This window comes from Scylla paramamosain, chromosome 22 (assembly GCF_035594125.1).
Source record: "Scylla paramamosain isolate STU-SP2022 chromosome 22, ASM3559412v1, whole genome shotgun sequence".
NCBI classification, from domain to species: domain Eukaryota; kingdom Metazoa; phylum Arthropoda; class Malacostraca; order Decapoda; family Portunidae; genus Scylla; species Scylla paramamosain.
The window spans coordinates 10170280-10191160 of record NC_087172.1 but is presented as its reverse complement, the minus strand read 5'-3'; the positions used below and the strand labels follow the sequence as shown (position 1 = coordinate 10191160).

At 40.5% G+C, this 20881-nt stretch overlaps 1 protein-coding gene across 31 annotated transcripts in view; it reads right to left on the bottom strand.

The window, feature by feature from the left end:
* The window catches only part of LOC135111521 (scoloptoxin SSD14-like), a 439479-nt gene that overhangs the window by 74797 nt on the left and 343801 nt on the right, over window positions 1–20881 (bottom strand). The window lies entirely within an intron of this gene.

Here is a 20881-nt window from a genome sequence, read left to right as displayed (position 1 = left end):
GATTTTATATCTGGATCATCACAGGAAGTAATTTCTTTTATTGTTTAGTAGTCCCATGATTCACAAATGATGGTATGTAGATGTAGTATCTTTTACTAACATCAATGCGAAAGTCTTTTTATGTTAATGACCAAATGAAGATTTCCTGCAATATATTGGATGTACACACAGAAAGGAACTGATTATGAAAATATGGTTTCAAAGAAGATATTAACTTTTCTTGTATTTTTTTTTTTTTTTTTTTTTTTTTTTTGAGGGCCACTTGAGAAGGGCAACAAAAATTTGGAAAAAAAAAGTCTGCTTAAATGCCAGTTCCCAAAGAAGAAATGCCAAGTAGAATGTTTAAATAATGGAGGATAAGTGTCTTGAAACCTCCCTCTTGAAAGAGAGAGGAAATACAAAGCAGGCAGGGAGTTCGAGAGATTACCACAGAAAGGGCTGAATGATTGCTAAAGGTGGACAGAATAGGAGTGAGAGAAAGAAGAAAGTTTTGTGCAGTGAGGCTGCAGGAGGGGAGGCACGCAGTTAGCAAGATCAGAAGAGCAGTTAACATGAAAATTGCGATAGAAGGTGGGAAGAAATGCAACAATGCAGAGATGAGAGAGAGAGAGAGAGAGGCTGAAAACAGTCAGTTACAGGTGAGGAGTTAACTGATATTTTTTTTTTATTCATACACATAGTTTTGGACACTTTTTTCATTAGTCTAATGAAAGACTTGTCTAAAAGATGCAATATGAGCAACACTTCTTACTTCTTAGCATCACTTGTACAGTACATAATTCTTTATTATAATATTATTTTGTAATAACATGGACACAACTTGTAACAAACCAAACTTGAACTCAATGTTAAAATCAGGAATTTTAGGGTGCTATTATTAACCCCCAAGCAACGGCTGATGCAGTCGTGTGCGTTGCAGGGCTCCAACGAGTGACACATATATGCACTAGACAATTTTCCTGCCTTAAATCAGGGGTGGAAGAAAAATGTTTTGAACATTATTTGGCAACACTTACAAAACTCCATACAGCTTTTTTTGCGATCTTCTGTCTGGTAGTCTGTACAAAAGGAGGATCACAGAAGGTGGTAATCCACCCTTGTCCCAAGCACAAACACAAGCCAGTTTTGTTCATTTCCAGTAAGTGCTCTTAGACAAAGAATCACATTTATGGAACTTCTAGGCACAGTGGAAGAACATTCCTTTCAAGGTGTGGGGAGAGGGGTGAGGGGCAGATGGGAAAGCAAGATGGGAGCTGTCAGCATGCAAGCTATAATGAACACACATTGGCCACCATCCTTGTGGAGCAGATGATGATATATTGTTATTCGACTTTTATTGCTGGCTGAAGTAAAATAACAATGAGTCAGACAAAAACACTATTAGAAAGGAGAAGGATAGGTGCTTCTTATGCTTTGTTTCATTATTCTAGGATCTGTATTAAAGGGAATGCAACTCTAAGAATAAGAGTGATTTTTCTATAATAAACCCCCATTATGAGAAGAGGGTCCTGTGCCAAATTTCTCAATAAACTGTAAAATGAAATACAGTGATTTAATAATGGGATATCAAGTCATCAGATATTTTGGTTTGATGAATATCACTAATAAATAATGACACCAGTGTTGTGTAACTCAAATGAAATTGTGAAAGATTAATAAATTAATAAAGTCTGATCTTGGATCCAGTAATGCAACAATGTTAGAGAGGCTGACTTATTTTCCTTTTTCATTACTTATGAACCAAGCTACACAAAACTTTTATGAGCTATAAAGTTCTTTTAGAGAAAAAGTTCAATGAGAGGAAAAGGAAAAGAACCTGTTGAATAAGTCACTAAAGAAAGTGATGGATGAAGACAGTCAGATAGGAAAGCAAGTGGAAGAGTTCCATAGAACTGGATAATGAAGAAAAATATTGGATATCAAAGGAATGTAGAGAACAACTGGCAGATAAAATTCACAGTCTAGTGGTGACATCACTCACAGGGAAGAGTACCAAAAGATTAGTAGAGAGCAAATATTACACCAATATTCAAAATAGGAAATAAGGAAAACCCACTAAATTATAGACCAGTGTCCTTGATTAGTGTTGTAGGAAAACTATGTGAAAAAATCATTAAGAAAAGATGGATGGAATATTTGGAAAGAGATAAATAAAGTTTTAGTAAATTGTCAATTTGAATTTAGGAAGGGAAGATCATGCTCCATGAACTTATTGTCCTTTTATTCAAGAGTAATTGATATCGTGCATGAGAATGATGGATAGGTGGATGGTGTCTATTTAGACATGAAGAAAGCATTTGACAATGTACCACACTGAAGATTGCTTTGGAAGATAAAAAATTATGGAAAAATTGGAGGAAGACTGCTGGAGTGGATGGAGGATTAACTGGATGATAGAGAGATGAGAACTGTAATACAAGACCAGAATTCATCTTGGCTGAAAGTAACTAGTGGTGTCCCACAGGGGTCAGTGTTGGGACCGATAATGTTTGTAATGTATGTGAATGACATAAATAAATGAAGAAATAGAGTTATATGAACTTATTTGCAGATAATGCTAAGCTGATGAGAAGGGTAGAAAATGTAAATGACTATGGTACTGCAAGATAATTTAAATAAGATAAATAGATGGAATAAATCTTGGCAAATGGAATTCAGTTTAAGTAAATGTAAGGAAATAGAGTTTGGTAAGAGTAAGAAAAGAACACAATATCATTATGAGATGGATAGTGTGAAGTTACAGAAATCAGAAGAGGAAGTGGATTGGGGAGTAATGGTTACCGAAAATCTGAATGGACAGACACATTGATAAAATTACTGGAGAGACGATGAATTTGTTAAAAAGAATAAGAATGATATTTGTATATTTAGGTGGATGAATGATAAAAAAAAATTGTTGATATCCATGATAAGACCAAGATTGGAATATGCGGCAGTGGTGTGATCTTCTCATATAAAGAGGAATATTATAAAATTAGAAAGTACAGAGAGCAGTCACTAAGATGGTTCCGGAGTTGAGTAAGTCAACCTATGAAGAGAGATTAGGAATGTCTGAAATTCCTACCCTTGAAAATAGGAAGGAGAGAGAGAGAGAGAGAGAGAGAGAGAGAGAGAGAGAGAGAGAGAGAGAGAGAGAGAGAGAGAGAGAGAGAGAGAGAGAGAGATTTAATAAATATCTAAAGAATGATAAATGGTATGGAAAATGTGAACAAAGAATGTTTTATAAATTTAGACACACAGAGTAGAAGGGGACACAGTAAGATGAAGAAAGTTAACTGTAGAAGAAACATGAAAGGGTATAGTTTTCCTCACAGAAGTGTGAACAAATTAAATGAACTCCGCGAAGACATATTCAATGCCATAACTGTCCATGCTTTTAAGACCAAACTGGATAGATATAGATACGGGATACTATGAGATTACTTCCCTCCTGTAAACCACAACTAGGTAAACACACACACACAAACTGAAAATACGAGATATAGGGAAGATGATGAACCAACAAGACCTAATATTACCTGATATAAGCAAAAGGAATTGACATAACAAAAGAATTAAGATACGAGTATGTGTGTTCCATGGGAAAAAGTGACCATGTAATGATAGAAATAAAGACTGATAATGATGTCAGTGAAGAGGATGAATCATACAAAGAAAGCAGGAGAAACTATAGGAAAGTGAATATAAATGATCTTAAGAGATTCTATGAAGAAATGGATTGGGGAAAGCTGAAAAGAGTAAATGGTGTACAAGAAAAGTATGATTTTTATGGAACTATATGAGGAGTGGATAAATATGTCCTGCTATACAAACCTAAAGAAAAAGGAAAACAGGTGCGGTTCAGTGCAAGATGTGCAAGAGTAAAGAAAAAACAAAAACAAAGCATGGATAAAAATGAAAAGAAATTGAAACCAAAAAAATAAAGAAGACTAAGATAGCAAGAAATGAATATGTGAAAATAAGGAGAGAGGAAGTGAAAGGATATGAAAAAGATATAGTTGAAAAATGCAAGGATGAACTAAAACTATTCTATAGATTCATAAACGGAAAAATTAAACTAAAAGAAAAACTAGAAAGGTTAAAGGATGGAAATGAGACATACGAAGACCCAAAAGACATGAGTGAATTGCTAAACAAAAAAGTTTCAACAAGCTTCTATAACTTTATGATGAAACGTTCTTGTAAAATAGGGGTACGTCTTACGCAGAGGTGCGTCTAATATGCCGTCAAATATGATGTTTTGTCAAGCTTAGCAAATCTGCAATGAAGACCTTTTACATATGTGTAACAATAAAGGAGCAAGTTGTGTGAGGTGTTTCAAGTAGCACATATATTATAAAAAACTGCAGAATATCATTAAAGGGTGATAAGAGGTCCACAAGCTTGATCCACAAAAATGCAGAAACAACCTATAACAGCACCAGTCTATCGATGGGCAGTTATTCTGCCATGTTTTGGGGTGTCTGAAGGACATGTGGCATGAGGTCCACTGGATGTGTCATGATGACAAAGCATTCTATCACTGAGCTCTTATAACAAGTTTCTCAGCCACACCAGCAAGATCATCTTTTTACAACTGTTCTACTTAGCAGATTTGGCCTTTTGCAACTTCCTCTTCTTGAAAATGAAGATGCAGATGAAGAAGCGCCATTTTGACATATTCAGTGTGAATCATGTAAAATGCCTAATATGCTTTGAAGATTAAATTTCCAAAACACACTTTAGTAGCATAACAGTGCTGGAAGTGCTGGGTTGCTACTCAAGGGGACTATTCTGAAGGAATGATGTTGAGGTACCTAAGTAAATATGAATATTCCCTTAATTATTTGATACCACTTAGTAATCTTCTGGAGAAATTGCTTATTGAGGAAGCTGAGGAACTTCTGCCATTTCAAACACAATGATAAGTTCTTGTGGGCATGGAAATTACTTACTGTATTGTTTGTGTTACGCAAAATAAAATTTTATGTATTTATTCACTTATATATTTAAAAACTATGTAACTTTGTTTATTATTTGCTGCACTTACTTACATAGAATATAGTATTTTTTATCTTAAAGTACATTTTTTTTTATTTACATGTATTACACATAACTTAGGTTCTGTCCCATATGCAAATTGTGTCCACAACACAGAAATAAACAACACCAACTTACACCTTTAACCCTTATATTCCGGTGATTAAACTATTTTCCCATAAGCCATGACGGATAAAAATCATAAACCTAGAAATTGTCAGAAGACTGTTTGAATACTAATATTTTTTTCCTCTGTGTTATTCTGAATACAATGATGTACTTTGTAGCTCGATGTGATCTCTGAAAAGGTTAGTTATGGCTTATCAAGGATCTCGCTGTGTGATCCGTCAACCAGAAACAGCCTGGAGAAGACACACACACACACACACACACACACACACACACACACACACACACACACACACACACACACACACACACACACACACACAATAATTGGGAAGGATCTGAGATCCTTCCCTATTATCAGGCTGTCCGTGTCCTTTGCTCTTATCAGGTCCCTTGGCTCTTATCAGGGTGCTTTCCACACGGCGGGTCGCTGGGGTTGCCAAGTGTCGCCCTCAGAATGGGAGAATAGCTTAGTTACCGCTAAATATACAGAGCTAGTGGCAACACTATGGGTGGAAACAGATGCCAGACACTTCCACGCGCTATCTGACTCAAGAAACCGCGCTTGGAGCTCAAAATTGAGGCGCGAAAATTCTTGATTACAGGAACAATCACCGTCGCTACGGACGCACTGATGCAATCGTTCATATATGATCACCGGAATGAAAGGGTTAAATTGAATACAGTGCTACCCCTGGGTGCCATGGCCATCTTGACCATGCATGTGCACACTATTGTTTGTTATGAAAGGCGTGAAACAGGGAGGAGGGCAGAGTATTTCCTATGTGTGATGAAGATAAATGAAAAAATGTATTTTAGGATTAAAAATACTATTTGTTTCACTTCTACACTGTATTGCATATGCTGACTACAACATAAAGGTGGAGAGTCTTGTCCATGGAAGGAAAGCAGGTGTATATATGTGTGAAGAAGGTGATCTGTCCCCCAAACATAAAACACTGCCCCAGTTACCAACCGGTGCTTTCTCTTGGGATGCAGGATGCTGGAGTGTCAATTCAGAATATGCCTAGTACCACTCAATGGACCCAACCTCAATGCAAAGTGAGCCAAGTAAAGGCCTTGCAAAAATTGGAACTCTGAGACTAATCAGATAAAGAAACCAGACCACATCACCTGTGGCGACTACCAGTCCCAAGGTGAAAATTTCATCATCCTGGTATTGAAGTAGTGGTCATCAAAGAGGGAACGAATCTTCCAACTTGTTGCCTCCAAAATGGCTGAGATGGGTCTATTCTTCCAGAACAATATGGAAGTAGCAATAGCTCTAATATAGTGTGCTCTAACCTTTAGCAAGTGTCCTAATTCTTCCCAGAAAACCTAATGAGCCTCCTTAATGGTCTCTCCGAGGAAGAAGGAGAGGGCCACTTTAGACATTGGTCTTGACTTGCCCTTAACAGGGACGAAAAGGCGTCTAGGGTCAGTGCCATTATTTGTCAGTAGTGGTGCAAGGTTGTGACTAGGCATAGCAGACATTCCTCCCCCTCCCACAACTGAGGTGAGACTCTGGTGACGAAACTCTCTAGAAGTCTAGGTATTAAATTTCTCTCTGTCTCTGTCTTGGTAATGAAGTCCAAATGATAAAAGAAAAGTAAATCTTCACCTTGCATAACAAATGAAACTGATAAGGGCTGTGGCTCTCCAATTTTCTTGACAGCTGAAAGGACCACCAAAAAGAGGGTCTTCTTTGATAGTCCAGCAAAGATGCCTGGAGCAGAGATTCAAATGGAGGTTTGCTCAAGGCTTTAAGAACCACATCCACATTCCAGGAAGGGGTCCCACCCTGAGATTTGAAACTCCTCTTGGAAAATGACAAGATCAACCCCTGGAAGACCAGCTTCCTAGATAGATCACACCCTTGGAAAAACACTATTGAGCACAATTCTGTAATCTTTAACCCATTCATTGTCCATGGTCAGGAAGGCAGGCCTCTCTCCAGGTGCACTCTGGCAGCCCTATTGGGTCTCTTTTAACCATTGTATCTCAAAAACTATTCATCACAGCTAAAATACTAAAACACTATAGGAAAGAGGAGTCATAGATCTATAAGATTCATTCATAAATGCTGTTATTTTATTTCATGTGTGCTGTGTAGAGTCAATCAAAATTGTTGTACTATTGAGCTTTTTCTGCAGTCAGATCTCAAAAGTACATTTTACGATAAAAAGCAATGCATAGCAATGTAAAGATGAAGAAAAAAACAATAAAACTGCATACTTTACAACAAATTACATATGAAAAATTATGCAATGGTGAATTATGCAGTGGTGACATTGCACACAAGGTCACTTAGATAACTCAACCACTGTTTACACAATAGATATCTAAAACTATACATCACAGTTAATGTTCCAAGTAGACAAGCAACATCTTTCCCGTGAACATGCAGGCACGTTCAGGGGTGTTGTCTGTGAACATTTCATCTGTTCACAACCAAAGTACCCAACCATATTGAGGGAACTGAGTAGATATGATGCTTGAAGGGGTGTTGACAGGGTAGTATTGCCAACTGCAAAATTTACCATTTGGTAAAAGAATAAGTCAAGTGATAAGTAAGCTATGCAAAAATGCTGCTATATTGGACAAGAACATCTCAGTTACTTGTCTGGTGATTTTCTGCAGTAGGCTGATATGATTTTTCATCAAAATTAGAGGAAAACCCACTGAGTTGGCAATGCTGTGGGGTGAGAAGTGGCTTGTAAAATATTGCTGCAACATGCTCATAAACAGGAAATTTAAGTGTGACTAGAAGTCACAGCGAGCATTTAATACCATCAGCAAATGACACTACTGCTCGCTGTGAGTGTTTAGCAATGAAAGGGTTGATTGCCAAAGATGAGAAATTGCACTCCTGTTTCAGGTATAGTAAGAGGTTGGTGACCTTAGGGACTTAAGAGTTAGAAATGGTATGCCCTGTCTATTTACACCATTATTGACATCTCCACTTAGCCTGACAGTTCACAATAGTGGAAGACTGCTAAGACTAGGCCAGGTACTGCAAAAAAAGAGAATCCCTTGCAGCAAAGGAGTCACTGGACAGTTGCTACATGACTAGAGGAAGCACATGGGAATTTCGGTAGAAACATCACACATGAGGCTGACGTAATAGGTCATAATGGGGAGGTAGATGCCTCGGCATGTTTGTCAATATCTTCCAAAGGTCAGGAAACTATTCCATTCCAGGCCAAAACAGGACAATCAGGGTGAAGTGTGTCCCCCTTCGACACCAGGAGTTCTAAATTTTTTTCTGACCAGTAAAAAAAGGCGTAAAGAAGTACATTTTCTGATCTCGTGTACAAAAAGGCATCTGTTGCAATTGCCATCGGATTCAGGAATGGAGAGACAAAGTTTGGTAGGTGGAAGTTTAGACCAGTGCAAAAAGATCTATTAGCAGGTACCCTCATAGTTTCCATACCTGGTCATACCTGGTTGTACCTCCTTGTGTACAGTCCATTCCATGGAGAGGGTCTGATGTTGCCTGTTGAGACAGTCTACCAGAACGTGTGATGTCCCCTTGATGAACTGCATCAACAGGTGAATGTCATGAGACTCTGTCCAGGCTAAGATGGCCTGGACCTCCTCATTCAAGGAGACAGAACAAATGCCACCTTCTTTGGCTAGGTAGGCAAGTGCTGTAGAGTTGTCCAAGAACAGAGCTACAATAATGTGCTCCAGGAACCTCCTGAACTACTGGGAACCCAGATGAAAGACCCTAAGCTCTATAAGATTGATGTGAGGTCCAGCCTCTGTTTCTCCCCAATCTCCATTCACTGACACCTGTAGGAGAGACGAAGCCCAGCCTTCCCTGGACATATCTGTGAAAAGGAAGTGGTGTGGGACTGCCAGCTGCAGTGGCTGGCCCACCATGAGATTCTCCTCCAATTGCTACAAGCAAGTCCTGTATGATCTCCACATCCCACATGATTGAGAAGTCTGGAGGGTCCAAATCCCTCTCCCCATGACTACAGTTGCAGACTTCTCACATGGTGTCTTTTTCCTAGATTGAGGTGACAAAGAGAAGACATGTGCCCAAGCAAGGTTAGCCACTCTTTTGCTGGAGGACAACTGAAGCTTAGGAATGAATCAACCTGGACCCAAAGATTTTCCAGATGTGCACAAGTCAGGAAGACCTTTGAGGAGCATGAGTAGATAGATCATTGTCTGAGTTGGAGATATTGTGTAGCCAACTGTTGAGGCAGAGTAAACCTTTGATATAACGAATCTCTGTTTATGAGATTTCAGGCATAATGACCCCTTTAAGGCTTTTCAACACTTGCTTTATTTTACAAACTGCAATTTACAGCATATTTCAAAATTACTGAATGCTTGCTTTATTTTACGAACATCCTAGGTCTTAAAATGTGGGAGAGTTGGCTGACACACAGTCAGCCACATATTTTTTTCAGCAGAAGCTAGCTACACCCTCTGCAGTGACATCACACACTGCTGGCTATCTCCTTCCCCCACTCTCTCTCTCTCTCTCTCTCTCTCTCTCTCTCTCTCTCTCTCTCTCTCTCTCTCTCTCTCTCTCTCTCTCTCTCTCTCTCTCTCTCTCTCTCTCTCTCTCTCTCTCTCTCTTAACTTATCTGTGTGTGTGTGTGTGTGTGTGTGTGTGAGAGAGAGAGAGAGAGAGAGAGAGAGAGAGAGAGAGAGAGAGAGAGAGAGAGAGAGAGAGAGAGAGAGAGAGTTGCATCATCAGCCATTGTCAAGGTCACAGCCTGATACACAGACACAATACCTCTCTCTCTCTCTCTCTCTCTCTCTCTCTCTCTCTCTCTCTCTCTCTCTCTCTCTGCTCTCTCTCTCTCTCTCTCTCTCTCTCTCTCTCTCTCTCTCTCTCATCTCTCTCTCTTAAACTTATCTGTGTGTGTGTGTGTGTGTGTGAGAGAGAGAGAGAGAGAGTGAGAGAGAGAGAGAGAGAGAGAGAGAGAGAGAGAGAGAGAGAGAGAGAGAGAGAGAGAGAGTTGCATCATCAGCCATTGTCAAGGTCACAGCCTGATACACAGACACAATACCTCTCTCTCTCTCTCTCTCTCTCTCTCTCTCTCTCTCTCTCTCTCTCTCTCTCTCTCTCTCTCTCTCTCTCTCTCTCTCTCTCTCTCTCTCGGTAACATTTTTTTCTCAGCTTAGTCTCTTCTTGTTATATATATATATATATATATATATATATATATATATATATATATATATATATATATATATATATATATATATATATATATATATATATATATATATATATATATATATATATATATATATATATATATATATATATATATATATATATATACACTTATTATCCAGGTTCAGCCCCTTCACAGTTGTCACTACACTTTGGTCAGTTTTTTCTAGACTAGCTCCTTCTAGTTTAGTGCGGGCATAAACGTGATGAATTCAGGCCCTTCCTAATTGTCCCAAACTATCAAAACTGAGATCGCCACTCAGTTTAACCCATCAACTGAGAAGGGAATATAATGCATGCCAAACAAACCCCAACCTGCTGAGAAAGAATTGCAAACCACATGCTAGGGGGGGACAGCTGGGATGAAGGACACACAAGTACAAGGCTTATAATATTCTGTGAGCTACCTCCCACTAGAGACAAGCCACCCACTCTCAGAAAATTATATCCTCCCACACATGAACAGTCTGCAATCATAACTGGACACAATAACAAAAAAATGATCATGATAACCAATAAATCAATAACAACAACCTTATCATCAATAACTAATAAGAAGTCTGTTGCCATGCCAACTCCCACCTGAAATTGCTTCCAATGTAGCCACTCATTCACCCAACTTCTCAGTTCATAGTAACAGACAATAGTGTTTCAGAGAGAGAGAGAGAGAGAGAGAGAGAGAGAGAGAGAGAGAGAGAGAGAGAAAAAAAAACTTACCACCTTTCAAAAATATTATGCCTCCCATCTTTGAAATGTTCCATGTAACTGTCTCAGATATCTATTGAAATTAGTGTGATTTTTGGTAGTTCATAGTTTTTAATTTCACTTATCGTGTCAACATGAAATTGAACTGAGATGTCGTACTTACTTAGCACTCACATTATGCCTTTATAGTTTTATCATGAGATGATGCAGGAGAGAAAGTAAAACACACACACACATAAACAAACACTGATCACACTGCTTAACTGCATGACATATACCCTGTTATCCCTCACTTACGAATCATATGTTCTTGTAATTTTACACAAAAGAGAATAATAACTACACTAAAGATATATACCAAACACACACACACACACACACACACACACACACACACACACAAAATCTACAAAGGTGGTAGTAAAGAGGAGCCCTTAAACTATATACCTGTGTCTCTAACAAGTGTGGTGTGCAAAATGTGTGAAAGATTGGTGAAGGATAAGTGGATGCAGTACCTAGAGGGAAATGAAGTGATGATAAAAGCAACAATTTGGATTTAGGAGAGGGAGATCATGTGTTACAAACTTACTGAGTTTTTATTCGAGTGGCGGATATAATGCAAGAAAGAGATGGATGGGCAGATTGTGTTTATTTAGGCCTGAAGAAGGCCTTTGATAAAGTGCCACACAGGAAATTGTTGTGGAAGTTGAAGCATAATGGTGGGCTAAGGGAGGGCCTGCTGAGATGGATGGAAAATTTCTCGACAAACAGAGAAATGAGAACGGTGGTGAAAGATAAAAAAATCATCATGGAGGGAAGTCATAAGTGGAGTACCCCAAGGCTCAGTACTTGCACCAATCATGTTTGCAGTTTATATAAATGATATGACAGAGAGTGTGAACAGCTACATGAGCCTTTTTGCAGATGATGCAAAGTTGCTGAAGAAAGTTGAGAGTGCAGAGGACTGTGGAACATTACAAGAAGACCTGAACAAGACATCAGTGTGGAGTTATAGGTGGGAAATGGAATTTAATTTAAAGAAGTGTAAAGTAATAGAATTTGGAAAAAGTACAAGAAGAGTAAAAGGAAATTATGTGTTGAATGGTGTAAGGATGAGTGGAGCAGAAGAGGAAGAGGATCTCGGTGTTACAGTGACTGGGAACCTGATCCCAGAGAGACAGACACATTAGCAAAATTACAGGAGAAACCTATAACTTGTTTAGAAGAATAAGACAGGCCTTTGCATATATGGATGAAGAGATGGTCAGGAAGATGATCATGTTGCTGATAAGACCTAGACTAGAATATGCAGCAGTAGTGTGGTCGCCATACAAGAAAAAGGATATAAGGAAGTTGGAGAGAGTTCAGAGAGCAGCTACGAACATGGTACCAAGTATCAGGGACTTGTCATATGAAGAGAGACTGGCAAGGATACATCTACCAACGTTGGAAAAGAGGAGAGAAAGGGGAGACTTGATTGCGATATATAAAGCATATGAGGGAGTAAAGAAGGTGGACCGGAGTGACTTAATGGTCTGGGATACACGGGACACTAGAGGACATGGGAAGAGGCTGAAGAGGAGTGCTTGTAGAAGAGACGTCAAAAAAGTATAGTTTCCCATATAGAAGTATTGATGTATGGAACAGTCTGGATGAGGAGATAGTAAATGCAGAAAGTATACATGGATTCAAAGCTAAGTTGGATATTAAAAGATATGGAGATGGGACAGCACGAGCATAGCTCTTTTCCCATAAAGCACAACTAGGTAAATACACACACACACACACACACACACACACACACACACACACACACACACACACACACACATATATATATATATATATATATATATATATATATATATATATATATATATATATATATATATATATATATATAAAGAAATTTATCATACAGCTGGCAAGGAGGTAGCCATCAGCAGTGAACCCACTGATCACTGATTTTCATCTGTCGTCATATTGTTTTGCGAGCGATTGAAAGAAAAGTATAAAATATCATAGATTAGAGCAATTTCTTTGGAGATTTTTTTTTCATGGTGATTCCTTATCAAATTTTGACTGAGAAAGTAAGAATAATTTCCTAAAACCAGTCATTATGTCATAAGGGTGCCATCACTGTCTTCGCCTTTTCTATTTTGAAACACGTGGTGTGGACATATTGGTTGAGCTGTGAGAGATCCAGAATCAGGTGAAAATCCCCTGTGGCCTTGGGCACCACAAACAGAGGACTGTAGAACCCCAGATCCTTAGAAATTTGTTCTGTCAAGCCCATGTCACACAAACGTCACATTTCCTGGTCAAGGGCTATAAATTTTTCTGACCTGACCTGGTATGACATGAAGGGACAAGGAGGTGAGGAGAGAGGTGGACGAAGGTTGAAGGGGATCCTGTACCTATCCCTCAGAACCAATAGTATCCATTCCTCTGCACCTATCCCCTGCCACTCTGAGACATGCTGGGCAAGACAAGTGGCAGTGGTGACAGCCAGAGCTGAGGGAACCAAAGGCAAAAAAACCTGCCCCTTCTTAGCTTGAGATTGGCTATGTGATGTGGAACCCCAGGCTGGGCACTTCTGGTGCCCCAGTTTCTTCTGCTCTCTATGTTGAGTGGGGGATGAAGCAGATTGTGAGAAGGCGGGTCTAGAATAACCCAACGTTGAAGGCTGAGAGACCCCTGTTCAACCAGAGGTGTGCCCACACGGGGACTAGGTTTGGTCAGTGCCCTCATTGCCTTTTGCTGGACTGATAATGCAATGTTATCCTTCGCAGCCTTGATAACCCCTTTCACAACCTCCTCATTGAAAATGAGATGGGAATCCATGGGAGACTCCCTGAGTTCCTCCTGATGTGTCATATCAAAGGAAGGAGGAAGACTTGTCAGGAAGGAATCCCTACATAGGACCCTGAAGTTTGATAGGGCTGTGGTGAAGTCTGCTGCACCATCCAACATGGCATAGTTTAAGAAGCCTGGTCAAGCAAGGCCTCCAAGTGTGGAGGGAAGGAAGCTGTCTTGCATAGGTGCGAAAGACCCCAAGCACCCATGCAGTGAAATTCTACATCTTCCTGATGGCAGACAAGGACCTCTCCAGGTGCACCATATCACCTGTTTCACCTTCACAAAGGGTTCCTTCAACTTAATGGGCAAAGTGTGACTGGTCATGCACCATCATAGCAGTGGAAATTCTGTGACAGGTAATGGGCCAGATGTCCCCTTTCCCAGCACCTTGACAACTCTGCCCCATGTGCCAATGATAGTTGGGATGAGCTTGAAAACAAGCACCTTCTTGCCAGCAAGAATTGGCCCTATTGTCCTGTGGGTCTTTTCAGATTCCACTGTTGCATCCAAAAAACACAGAGAGAGGGAATGCAAAAAACCATTAAAGTCCACCATAGGAGCAGAAGACTCCTAATCCTGCACCTCCTCCCCTGAATCAAGCAATACATCAGCTCCCAGCCAACGAGACATCACTAGAGGAGAGACTCCTGTATATGGATGTCCAAATTTGAAAGGTGACAGCTGGTGCTGTTGCTTTGTCATCCTATTGCTCATGCCACTATGGACATACATGTCTCTCATGTTGCTCATGTTGCACATGCCTCTCATGTCACTCCTCTGTTGCCCCTAGTGCTACACCCACCCCATGCAATAACTGGGAACATGCAACCTATGGAAGGTGGCCATGTGCCACAGTAGCAGTGGAAAAATTGTGACTAGAAAGATGATGTGAAGAAGGGTGTCTAACTGATTCCCTCTTAGAGTCTGGTCGCAGAATCCCATTTCAGGCTGAACCTTGCACTGAGAGAAAGCAATCATTTTATTGCATTTTTCAATAAAACTTGGTCTCTAATTCAATTTCTAGGTGGATGTGAGCTTCACACCCACTTGCCATTTTCAGAAAACAAGATGACTGCTGAAAATGGTTTATTTGAAAATCCTTCATAATTTCTGTTCTGAGCCCACAAATACAAAGTTTTTGTAGTTTTCAGGTGCAAGGAATCCAATTTTGGCATTGGTTTAATGGTTTCAAGCTATCCCCATGAAAATACGCCAAAATGGTAGGCAAAATAACACAAAAATACTATTTTTCTGCATTTTTTATCATAAAATGTTGATGCATGCTTAGTTAAGCATGTTTTGTTGATAGAAATTATTCATTTATTGTAGTTTGATATTTGTTGATGTATCTAATGACAAAAGTGTTTCTTTTTCAGGTATCTATGATAAGTAACACCAAAGATGGAGAGACAAACATGTTTCTTCAGAGATGTCTACAAATGTGGCAGGGGAAAGCTCATCAGGTCTTCAGTCAATCTCTTCTGCAAGCCTTGTTCGTGGTGATGGATTGTCAGTACATCTAGCTGATCTCTCTGATGATGCTTCCATAACATGTCATAAAAACTGCATTTCACATTATGTGTCACCCTCCAACTTAGCATCTGTTAAGAAACATGAATGTGTGCCTGCTAGTGTGTCTGACATCAAAATAACTGAGATCTAGCGGAGGTGGTGCTGTCTATGATTTCACAAAACACTGTTTATTCTGTTGTGATGTCACACCATGTTCTGTGGAACAAACTGGAAAAGTTCCCTTGAAGTATAGAAGAGCAGCCTCATTGGGTAGAACTAATAAATTGGCAAATGAACAAGACTGCAAGCAGAAACTCCCTGATATCTGTACAGAGCATGGTGATCAGTTAGGTCATTTAGTTCGTGATCATATCCTGGGTGCAGGTTTGTCCAACCTTCATGCTCTTGATGTGAGATATCACCAAAAATGCTGTAAGTGATTTCACAGTATCCCACAATCCAGAAGTGACAGCTCTAGTAGTAGCTATAATACTGCTGACCACCAAGCTCCAGTAGACACACTTGGAGCCATTGGTGATGACAAGAAAAAAATTTGGACATCAACTGAAGTGGAAGCTCTATATTCTGACAATGGAGGCAGTGAGCATTCAAGGTGAACCTTGGTGAAGAAGGTCACTGAACACTTTGGTGATGAGATCATAGCACTTCAGTCACCTGGCATCACAACCTTACTGGTCTTTCAAGACCATGCACCCAATAATATGAAACTTGTAGATGATGAGACAGATAATGATCTGGAACTGTGCTTAAAAAAGGTAGCAAAGCATGTAGTGAAAGAGAGCAAAGACAAGAAGAACAATCTCACCACATACAACATGCATATCGACAAGGAAACTGCATCAGCCTGCATTAGCAAAACATTGCTTGAACTTCTGACCACGATTAGCCCCAAGTTTGCTGACCAGTCCCTAAAATCTCTTATGATTGGCAGTATCATTGCTTCCATCATGACCAACCAACCAACCCCACTTCAAATAGCAATCAGTGTCCTGATGAGTGATCACAAAGGCCTGATCAGAGCACTCTCCATATACAGTGTCACATGCTCATATGATGAGACACGGAGGTTCTGCCGCTCAGTAACAGTACAAGCAGCATGAGCAAACTTACTTGCTGGTATGTCAGACTGTTCCCTTGGGGGGCTGGTCCAGATCTTCATTGATAATTTTGACACAAAGATAAGCTCCCAAAACTTTCACCTCCAGTGTCATTACATGGCAATGCTCACTACTCAGTATGAAGTCCATATGAACCTCCTTGACAGACTGGATCTCAACTCTATCATTCCTTGCATTACAAAACAAGAGATGAAGCATCCCATCGCCTGTGAGATGCCAATCATCACATACAAAGATCCAAAGAAGGTCAACATGCCACTATCTGCAACGAACAGGTCTGAGATGGCAGAGGAGCACATTGCATCACAGGTGGTGTCAATGGTAAGAGCACGTGATATTGACTTTTCATTCCTGAAGGATATCCTTTTTAAAAAGGATACTCCAGAATACAATGGCTACAACACTCAGATTTGTCGTGAGACTGGCATGAGGCCAGCACCAAAGGCAGTTGCATCATATCTACCACTTCTAAACATGAAGCCCACAGATCGAATGACAGTCCTCACCTCCATCACCAGAGGATTTAAAGTAACCTGAGATTCAAATCAAGACATCTTGGTGCAGATGCAGCAATCTATGAGATCATTGTTGACATTTTATTTCATCAACCTGGCCTGCCAGGTAACATGGTCACACTGCTAGGAGGAATGCATATGCTGATGGACTTTGTGACATGCACTGGAACACTGACAACAGATTGTGGCCTAAAAGAATTCTTAAATACATTTGGCTCACTTGACAAAATGTTGTCCAGAAAGAAGTTCCCTCTAAACGTGCGAGCCCTCCAATTTCTAGTAGAAGAAATTCTTTGGCCAGTTCTCAAGATTGGAACCATCACCAGCATGGAAGATTTAGAAGAAGAGCTCAAGAAGCACTCCTCACAGTGTCACACCACAAAGATGTGGGTGGAGGTTGTCATCTGTCTGGTCCTTATCATGCTGTGCTGTTGAGCATCACACGAGTAACTGGCTCCTTCATCTAAAAGCCACTGAGATGATGCTGCCATATATGTTCACTGCCCACAAGTATAACTACAGCTGCTATGGACTCTACTATATACATCAATGACAAGGGTTCAGCCAGACATCCTTGCAAAGTTTTGTAAAGGACAGCAAAGTCTACATCACATGACAGGTCTCTGGAATGGTGAGTGGTTGGACATGTTCATTGAGACTACATGGATGTGGAAAGGTCATGGTCCAGGGGGCATTATTGGCAACACAGAAAACCCCCAAACAATGGCCAAATGGGCCTACAGCATGGATGCTGTCATGACCCTAACAGATCACAGGAGGATGGGAGACCCTAATGATGAGATGAAAGAGAAATATAAAGAATTTCCAAGCTGTATTAGATATGATGGAGATGACTGGCAGGCTATCCGACAGGCTTTTGCCTCACTTATTGATCCTCTTGACCCAGAATCACATGGAGGTGCATTACTTACGAATGTTGTCAGTGGCAAGGTGGCCAACCCTGAAGTCAATGTTGACAAATCGGTAGACTTGGAAATGACTTTGATGACAGAGTTCGAGACCTCATGGCTTCTCAAAAAGTGTTATCACATTCAAAGAGAAGAAGAAAAACCTGAGAGTTGATGGACATGATGTTATGGCCCCAGAGGCGATCTACAATCGAGTGATTGGTCTACTAGTCAGTCAGTGGGATCTGGACCTTCAAGGTGTATTTGCAACTGAGCTGACTGCATACCCACCATCAATGTTTGATCCAGATGGCACCATGGGCATTGCCACAGGTAAAAACACACTAAAGAAAAACCTTCAAGTCAAGATATTTCAGAGGAATGCCTTGACCCCAACTGCAATTGTGGACATATCTGCTCTGCTCTGAACCCTTGTATGGCCAGTTCAAGGCACTGTAAAAACTTTCATCACTACCTTCAAGCTCTGGCTCTCAGAAAGACTGAGGGAGTCTGATGTTTATCTCTGCTTTGATAGATATCATGACTACTCTATTAAGAGCAGCACAAGGAAATCAAGAAGAATGACAGCACAAGTCTGTAAGCTCACCGTGCAGATTCCACTTCCATCTCGGGATGCAGCTCTGAAAAACTACATAAACAAGGTCTAGTTCAACAAGCTTCTCTGCCAGGAGATCCTGACTGATGACACATTCCTCAAGGCAGTCACAGACTCCCATGTCCTCACTGTCACAGGTGAGGAATCTTTCCCCACACAGGTGCAAAAGGAACAAAAATCGCTGCATATGGGCCTTGCCTCAAAGCTTGAAGAAGCTGATGGCATCATTGGTCAACAAGTTGTGGCAATTGGGACAAGTTGTGACAATTGGGAAGCACACATGCTTGCTAATGCAAGCATGTGTGCTTGCATTAGCAGATGACACCAATGTCTTTGTGTTACTGTTGTTCTTTTATGGAACCTCTTCTCTCCAGTTCACCATCTACATGCAGTCACCAGTTTATGGGCGTTGTATAGACATAAGGTCATGTGTATCAGCGCCATTGCGCCAGATCTACTTGCTGTTCATGCTATCTCAGGATATGACTGTAGCTGTGACATATGGTACTGGCAAAGCCATTGCTTTAACTGTTGCATCTAAAGGATACAGGCTGGATCTACTTGGGGATGTGGTGGCTATGGTGACACAGATGACAGAGCAAGCAAAGGAGTTCATGGTAGCGTGTTATGGTGTCAAAAAATGCTCATCTATGACAGTGTAGGCAGCATGTACAGGCTCAGAAGACTGGTAAGACTTCTTCTGCCCCAAAACTATGCAGTCTACCACCAACTACAGAAGCATACCATGAGAATGTTTTACAAGCTCACCTCCAAGTGGCAACTTGGCAAGCAACTCTGAGCAGAGAAAACCCCAGCAACGGATCCGGTACATTTTAAAAGGCTGGGAAACTGATCATGTCAACAAGTGTCTTATTCCACAGAACATGAGCCAGGGAACAGCTTATGCACCTGAGAATGTCCTGAAGCTAGTATGTTGTGGCTGTGATTTGAAGAATGCACGCCAAGGGGGCAAATGTAGTAACATGAGCTGTCAACTACTATGCACCATCTTCTGCATTTGCAGTGCTGCTAGTGGTGTTTGCCATAACCCATTTAACTGGAAAGATGATGGAGATATGGAGGAAGACTGTTAGGATAATAACTGTGCATTGTGATTCCAACAATGTGTTAAGCCAATGGAAAATGGTAGATAATGGCAACAATATTTCAAAGTAAATTTATGTCCAGTATTTACATATTTTCTTTTTCTGTATGTCTGTTTGTAAGTCCATTTGAGTAATACCCAGTTTAGTGTTGAAGGGTTTGTAACTTTGTATGCTATCATCAGTATTAGTGAGATTCCAGATGTTTTACTGTTTTATGTTCATTGTAAAAGTTGAGATTCACCAACTGTAACTTGCATTTTCATGAATTACCATTCTATTGCCAAAGCAGGTGTGTTGCCTTTATTGTGTGGAGAACTGAGATTTCCAATGATCATGTTTGCTTTGGATTCTAATGTTTTACATCAAGAAAATGTGTGTATACAAGTGAGTATACATCAAGATTCTGTCATAATAAAATGCAGAAAAATATAATTTTTGTGTAATTTTGCCCACCATTTTTGTGTATTTTCATTGGGATGGCTTAAAATAATTAAGCCAATGCCAGAATTGGATTTCTTGTCCCGAAAACATATCTATAGACTACAAAACCTTGTATTTGTGGGCTCAGAACAGAAATTATGGAGGATAAGAGGGCAGGCCCTGTTGTCACCTCAACCGTATCATCCTCCAATGGCTTCAGTAGCTGGACATACTGAACTGTCTCTCATGTTCTGGCACCACTTGTGAGCCAGGCCTCACTCTGGACCCTGAGAATGGGGATAGGGTTAGATGGCATACTTTCCTAATTATGTCCTACATCTCTGCCACATCCTGTGGGGATTGGTAACCCAGGCACAGTGTGAGAAACCAGACCCACCACCATGAGATGCAACTGCTTGCACTGCCACACCATGTCCTAGAGGACGCTTGGACATGGGCCAAGGGTCTGGCCACTATCTCCTAAATGTACACTGACCCCAGACCCTTCCCAGTTGAGTCCACCCTCCAGTACATCAGCTTGGAGCAACTTCATGACCACTACATCACTGTGACCTGGGATGGGTTGGCACTGGACTCCAGGGTGTGTAGGCTGAGAAATGGGAGGAGCTGGAAAGGAAGGCAAATTAAGAGCTAGCTTGCTCCCTGACTAAAAGACCAAAGAGGTCAAAATAAGTCAGACACCACCTGTCCCTGAGTAGGTGAAAAGGAGGAAGCTAAGCCCACCATAGC